General features: G+C 47.9%; 5 non-coding genes across 5 annotated transcripts; all 5 read left to right on the forward strand.

Annotated features, from left to right (window-relative positions):
* Positions 1–167: 167 nt before the first annotated feature.
* LOC142710322 (U2 spliceosomal RNA) lies at positions 168–358 on the forward strand. The gene has a single exon (XR_012869384.1). It is a non-coding gene; the product is annotated as a U2 spliceosomal RNA (small nuclear RNA).
* A 1292-nt stretch (positions 359–1650) lies between these two features.
* On the forward strand, positions 1651–1841 carry LOC142710323 (U2 spliceosomal RNA). Its single transcript, XR_012869385.1, has one exon. It is a non-coding gene; the product is annotated as a U2 spliceosomal RNA (small nuclear RNA).
* Positions 1842–3121: 1280 nt separating this feature from the next.
* On the forward strand, positions 3122–3312 carry LOC142710324 (U2 spliceosomal RNA). The gene has a single exon (XR_012869386.1). It is a non-coding gene; the product is annotated as a U2 spliceosomal RNA (small nuclear RNA).
* Positions 3313–4600: 1288 nt separating this feature from the next.
* Positions 4601–4791, forward strand: LOC142710325 (U2 spliceosomal RNA). The gene has a single exon (XR_012869387.1). It is a non-coding gene; the product is annotated as a U2 spliceosomal RNA (small nuclear RNA).
* A 1272-nt stretch (positions 4792–6063) lies between these two features.
* On the forward strand, positions 6064–6254 carry LOC142710326 (U2 spliceosomal RNA). Its single transcript, XR_012869388.1, has one exon. It is a non-coding gene; the product is annotated as a U2 spliceosomal RNA (small nuclear RNA).
* The last annotated feature ends 1112 nt before the right edge of the window (positions 6255–7366 follow it).

The raw sequence follows: 7366 nt of genomic DNA on the forward strand, positions 1-7366 counted from the left end.
AAGCAAATCCTGTCTGGCTTCCTCTCCGGCCTTTATTCACCTCCCGTGTAGCTGTGAGTGTGTGAGCCTGCAGGGCCCCATGGAATTGCCTAGAAGTAGGCTGAATCGCTGCAAGGGCTGAACAGCAGTATCGGGCAGGCTCGGGCAACGCGCGGCCCGTTCGGGTTATCGCTTCTCGGCCTTTTGGCTAAGATCAAGTGTAGTATCTGTTCTTATCAGTTTAATATCTGATACGTCCCCTATCTGGGGACCATATATTAAATGGATTTTTAGAACAGGGAGATGGAAATAGAGCTTGCTCTGTCCACTCCACGCATTGACCTGGTATTGCAGTATTTCCAGGACCGGTGCACCCTTTCCTTATGTGTTGACTAAAAGCAGATTCCAAAAGTGTTTTTTGTCTTTGCTATTGTTTCTGTCTTTCTGAAGGGATCTCCCCTTTTAATCCCATTATTTCAACACCTGTTGGACAATGCATGAGTGATAATGAGCTCATTGATTAAATGCAATTAATGAATAGATTGCCACCTCTTGTTGTGTGTCGTCTGTGTTTCTGTGTTTCCGGCATTTCACATTGGAACACCTCATTCACCTTCCTTGTCTTCTCTCCGCCCTCCCTTTTAGGTAAGTTAAAGAGCTGCACCTGAGCCAGCCACTGATTGATTGATTGATTGATTGATTGATTGATTGATTGATTGATTGATTGATTGATGCAGCACAACAGTCAAATAGTGGAGTGGAGTAGGGGAACAGCAAACAGCCAATAAAGCAGCCCGCCCGCTCGCCTGCCCGCCACAATGGACCTACCTGTGTACACTAGATGGATGTGATGGAATGTACTGTCGTCCCTACATTTCAAGAAGAAGTAAGAATTGCAGTTGCAACAAAGCCTTGCTTGCCTACAAAGAGAGCAGCAATTTGGATTTGTTACTATGTTACCTAGAAGAATAACAAACTGTGCAAGGATGGAGGTTGTAGGAGCAAGGAGAAGTTGTCTGTAAAGTTGGTGGATGCCTATTTTCCATTTTGCAGTCCCTTGTCTCCCTCTTGTGGCCTCCTGGAGGCAACTAGCTGTGCAAAAAAAAGACAGCCTGGCGGCCGGCTGTTGCAGTGTTGCCCTCTCAGGCAACACTGAGTGACTGACTGAGCCTCACCGTCTTATATAAAGTTCAGACGGAACTTTGCACGTGTCATAGTGGAGCCCTCAGGATTCCAGAGCCAGCTTTCTGACATCATAATGGGGCCTCAGAGATAAAAGCCTGGGCCCAGGCAGTGTTGGTCAGTGCTGCTCAGCAGGCAGCACTGGACTGGACTGGATTACAGCTGATACAAGGTGTGAAGGAACAAGGGGTGGCTGTGGGCATGCACTTGCTGCCGCTGCCAGTGTTTATCTGCATGGCAGCAGGGCATTTGGGCGTTGCCAGGAAGGCGTTTTTATGTAGATTCCTCCTCTTTCAGCACTGCATTGTGGTGCAAGCAAAAGAAGCAAATCCTGTCTGGCTTCCTCTCCGGCCTTTATTCACCTCCCGTGTAGCTGTGAGTGTGTGAGCCTGCAGGGCCCCATGGAATTGCCTAGAAGTAGGCTGAATCGCTGCAAGGGCTGAACAGCAGTATCGGGCAGGCTCGGGCAACGCGCGGCCCGTTCGGGTTATCGCTTCTCGGCCTTTTGGCTAAGATCAAGTGTAGTATCTGTTCTTATCAGTTTAATATCTGATACGTCCCCTATCTGGGGACCATATATTAAATGGATTTTTAGAACAGGGAGATGGAAATAGAGCTTGCTCTGTCCACTCCACGCATTGACCTGGTATTGCAGTATTTCCAGGACCGGTGCACCCTTTCCTTATGTGTTGACTAAAAGCAGATTCCAAAAGTGTTTTTTGTCTTTGCTATTGTTTCTGTCTTTCTGAAGGGATCTCCCCTTTTAATCCCATTATTTCAACACCTGTTGGACAATGCATGAGTGATAATGAGCTCATTGATTAAATGCAATTAATGAATAGATTGCCACCTCTTGTTGTGTGTCGTCTGTGTTTCTGTGTTTCCGGCATTTCACATTGGAACACCTCATTCACCTTCCTTGTCTTCTCTCCGCCCTCCCTTTTAGGTAAGTTAAAGAGCTGCACCTGAGCCAGCCACTGATTGATTGATTGATTGATTGATTGATTGATTGATTGATTGATGCAGCACAACAGTCAAATAGTGGAGTGGAGTAGGGGAACAGCAAACAGCCAATAAAGCAGCCCGCCCGCTCGCCTGCCCGCCACAATGGACCTACCTGTGTACACTAGATGGATGTGATGGAATGTACTGTCGTCCCTACATTTCAAGAAGAAGTAAGAATTGCAGTTGCAACAAAGCCTTGCTTGCCTACAAAGAGAGCAGCAATTTGGATTTGTTACTATGTTACCTAGAAGAATAACAAACTGTGCAAGGATGGAGGTTGTAGGAGCAAGGAGAAGTTGTCTGTAAAGTTGGTGGATGCCTATTTTCCATTTTGCAGTCCCTTGTCTCCCTCTTGTGGCCTCCTGGAGGCAACTAGCTGTGCAAAAAAAAGACAGCCTGGCGGCCGGCTGTTGCAGTGTTGCCCTCTCAGGCAACACTGAGTGACTGACTGAGCCTCACCGTCTTATATAAAGTTCAGACGGAACTTTGCACGTGTCATAGTGGAGCCCTCAGGATTCCAGAGCCAGCTTTCTGACATCATAATGGGGCCTCAGAGATAAAAGCCTGGGCCCAGGCAGTGTTGGTCAGTGCTGCTCAGCAGGCAGCACTGGACTGGACTGGATTACAGCTGATACAAGGTGTGAAGGAACAAGGGGTGGCTGTGGGCATGCACTTGCTGCCGCTGCCAGTGTTTATCTGCATGGCAGCAGGGCATTTGGGCGTTGCCAGGAAGGCGTTTTTATGTAGATTCCTCCTCTTTCAGCACTGCATTGTGGTGCAAGCAAAAGAAGCAAATCCTGTCTGGCTTCCTCTCCGGCCTTTATTCACCTCCCGTGTAGCTGTGAGTGTGTGAGCCTGCAGGGCCCCATGGAATTGCCTAGAAGTAGGCTGAATCGCTGCAAGGGCTGAACAGCAGTATCGGGCAGGCTCGGGCAACGCGCGGCCCGTTCGGGTTATCGCTTCTCGGCCTTTTGGCTAAGATCAAGTGTAGTATCTGTTCTTATCAGTTTAATATCTGATACGTCCCCTATCTGGGGACCATATATTAAATGGATTTTTAGAACAGGGAGATGGAAATAGAGCTTGCTCTGTCCACTCCACGCATTGACCTGGTATTGCAGTATTTCCAGGACCGGTGCACCCTTTCCTTATGTGTTGACTAAAAGCAGATTCCAAAAGTGTTTTTTGTCTTTGCTATTGTTTCTGTCTTTCTGAAGGGATCTCCCCTTTTAATCCCATTATTTCAACACCTGTTGGACAATGCATGAGTGATAATGAGCTCATTGATTAAATGCAATTAATGAATAGATTGCCACCTCTTGTTGTGTGTCGTCTGTGTTTCTGTGTTTCCGGCATTTCACATTGGAACACCTCATTCACCTTCCTTGTCTTCTCTCCGCCCTCCCTTTTAGGTAAGTTAAAGAGCTGCACCTGAGCCAGCCACTGATTGATTGATTGATTGATTGATTGATTGATTGATTGATTGATTGATTGATGCAGCACAACAGTCAAATAGTGGAGTGGAGTAGGGGAACAGCAAACAGCCAATAAAGCAGCCCGCCCGCTCGCCTGCCCGCCACAATGGACCTACCTGTGTACACTAGATGGATGTGATGGAATGTACTGTCGTCCCTACATTTCAAGAAGAAGTAAGAATTGCAGTTGCAACAAAGCCTTGCTTGCCTACAAAGAGAGCAGCAATTTGGATTTGTTACTATGTTACCTAGAAGAATAACAAACTGTGCAAGGATGGATGTTGTAGGAGCAAGGAGAAGTTGTCTGTAAAGTTGGTGGATGCCTATTTTCCATTTTGCAGTCCCTTGTCTCCCTCTTGTGGCCTCCTGGAGGCAACTAGCTGTGCAAAAAAAAGACAGCCTGGCGGCCGGCTGTTGCAGTGTTGCCCTCTCAGGCAACACTGAGTGACTGACTGAGCCTCACCGTCTTATATAAAGTTCAGACGGAACTTTGCACGTGTCATAGTGGAGCCCTCAGGATTCCAGAGCCAGCTTTCTGACATCATAATGGGGCCTCAGAGATAAAAGCCTGGGCCCAGGCAGTGTTGGTCAGTGCTGCTCAGCAGGCAGCACTGGACTGGACTGGATTACAGCTGATACAAGGTGTGAAGGAACAAGGGGTGGCTGTGGGCATGCACTTGCTGCCGCTGCCAGTGTTTATCTGCATGGCAGCAGGGCATTTGGGCGTTGCCAGGAAGGCGTTTTTATGTAGATTCCTCCTCTTTCAGCACTGCATTGTGGTGCAAGCAAAAGAAGCAAATCCTGTCTGGCTTCCTCTCCGGCCTTTATTCACCTCCCGTGTAGCTGTGAGTGTGTGAGCCTGCAGGGCCCCATGGAATTGCCTAGAAGTAGGCTGAATCGCTGCAAGGGCTGAACAGCAGTATCGGGCAGGCTCGGGCAACGCGCGGCCCGTTCGGGTTATCGCTTCTCGGCCTTTTGGCTAAGATCAAGTGTAGTATCTGTTCTTATCAGTTTAATATCTGATACGTCCCCTATCTGGGGACCATATATTAAATGGATTTTTAGAACAGGGAGATGGAAATAGAGCTTGCTCTGTCCACTCCACGCATTGACCTGGTATTGCAGTATTTCCAGGACCGGTGCACCCTTTCCTTATGTGTTGACTAAAAGCAGATTCCAAAAGTGTTTTTTGTCTTTGCTATTGTTTCTGTCTTTCTGAAGGGATCTCCCCTTTTAATCCCATTATTTCAACACCTGTTGGACAATGCATGAGTGATAATGAGCTCATTGATTAAATGCAATTAATGAATAGATTGCCACCTCTTGTTGTGTGTCGTCTGTGTTTCTGTGTTTCCGGCATTTCACATTGGAGCACCTCATTCACCTTCCTTGTCTTCTCTCCGCCCTCCCTTTTAGGTAAGTTAAAGAGCTGCACCTGAGCCAGCCACTGATTGATTGATTGATTGATTGATTGATTGATTGATGCAGCACAACAGTCAAATAGTGGAGTGGAGTAGGGGAACAGCAAACAGCCAATAAAGCAGCCCGCCCGCTCGCCTGCCCGCCACAATGGACCTACCTGTGTACACTAGATGGATGTGATGGAATGTACTGTCGTCCCTACATTTCAAGAAGAAGTAAGAATTGCAGTTGCAACAAAGCCTTGCTTGCCTACAAAGAGAGCAGCAATTTGGATTTGTTACTATGTTACCTAGAAGAATAACAAACTGTGCAAGGATGGAGGTTGTAGGAGCAAGGAGAAGTTGTCTGTAAAGTTGGTGGATGCCTATTTTCCATTTTGCAGTCCCTTGTCTCCCTCTTGTGGCCTCCTGGAGGCAACTAGCTGTGCAAAAAAAAGACAGCCTGGCGGCCGGCTGTTGCAGTGTTGCCCTCTCAGGCAACACTGAGTGACTGACTGAGCCTCACCGTCTTATATAAAGTTCAGACGGAACTTTGCACGTGTCATAGTGGAGCCCTCAGGATTCCAGAGCCAGCTTTCTGACATCATAATGGGGCCTCAGAGATAAAAGCCTGGGCCCAGGCAGTGTTGGTCAGTGCTGCTCAGCAGGCAGCACTGGACTGGACTGGATTACAGCTGATACAAGGTGTGAAGGAACAAGGGGTGGCTGTGGGCATGCACTTGCTGCCGCTGCCAGTGTTTATCTGCATGGCAGCAGGGCATTTGGGCGTTGCCAGGAAGGCGTTTTTATGTAGATTCCTCCTCTTTCAGCACTGCATTGTGGTGCAAGCAAAAGAAGCAAATCCTGTCTGGCTTCCTCTCCGGCCTTTATTCACCTCCCGTGTAGCTGTGAGTGTGTGAGCCTGCAGGGCCCCATGGAATTGCCTAGAAGTAGGCTGAATCGCTGCAAGGGCTGAACAGCAGTATCGGGCAGGCTCGGGCAACGCGCGGCCCGTTCGGGTTATCGCTTCTCGGCCTTTTGGCTAAGATCAAGTGTAGTATCTGTTCTTATCAGTTTAATATCTGATACGTCCCCTATCTGGGGACCATATATTAAATGGATTTTTAGAACAGGGAGATGGAAATAGAGCTTGCTCTGTCCACTCCACGCATTGACCTGGTATTGCAGTATTTCCAGGACCGGTGCACCCTTTCCTTATGTGTTGACTAAAAGCAGATTCCAAAAGTGTTTTTTGTCTTTGCTATTGTTTCTGTCTTTCTGAAGGGATCTCCTCTTTTAATCCCATTATTTCAACACCTGTTGGACAATGCATGAGTGATAATGAGCTCATTGATTAAATGCAATTAATGAATAGATTGCCACCTCTTGTTGTGTGTCGTCTGTGTTTCTGTGTTTCCGGCATTTCACATTGGAACACCTCATTCACCTTCCTTGTCTTCTCTCCGCCCTCCCTTTTAGGTAAGTTAAAGAGCTGCACCTGAGCCAGCCACTGATTGATTGATTGATTGATTGATTGATTGATTGATTGATGCAGCACAACAGTCAAATAGTGGAGTGGAGTAGGGGAACAGCAAACAGCCAATAAAGCAGCCCGCCCGCTCGCCTGCCCGCCACAATGGACCTACCTGTGTACACTAGATGGATGTGATGGAATGTACTGTCGTCCCTACATTTCAAGAAGAAGTAAGAATTGCAGTTGCAACAAAGCCTTGCTTGCCTACAAAGAGAGCAGCAATTTGGATTTGTTACTATGTTACCTAGAAGAATAACAAACTGTGCAAGGATGGAGGTTGTAGGAGCAAGGAGAAGTTGTCTGTAAAGTTGGTGGATGCCTATTTTCCATTTTGCAGTCCCTTGTCTCCCTCTTGTGGCCTCCTGGAGGCAACTAGCTGTGCAAAAAAAAGACAGCCTGGCGGCCGGCTGTTGCAGTGTTGCCCTCTCAGGCAACACTGAGTGACTGACTGAGCCTCACCGTCTTATATAAAGTTCAGACGGAACTTTGCACGTGTCATAGTGGAGCCCTCAGGATTCCAGAGCCAGCTTTCTGACATCATAATGGGGCCTCAGAGATAAAAGCCTGGGCCCAGGCAGTGTTGGTCAGTGCTGCTCAGCAGGCAGCACTGGACTGGACTGGATTACAGCTGATACAAGGTGTGAAGGAACAAGGGGTGGCTGTGGGCATGCACTTGCTGCCGCTGCCAGTGTTTATCTGCATGGCAGCAGGGCATTTGGGCGTTGCCAGGAAGGCGTTTTTATGTAGATTCCTCCTCTTTCAGCACTGCATTGTGGTGCAAGCAAAAGAAG

The sequence above is a fragment of the Rhinoderma darwinii genome, unplaced genomic scaffold, assembly GCF_050947455.1.
Source record: "Rhinoderma darwinii isolate aRhiDar2 unplaced genomic scaffold, aRhiDar2.hap1 Scaffold_4230, whole genome shotgun sequence".
NCBI classification, from domain to species: Eukaryota; Metazoa; Chordata; class Amphibia; order Anura; family Rhinodermatidae; genus Rhinoderma; species Rhinoderma darwinii.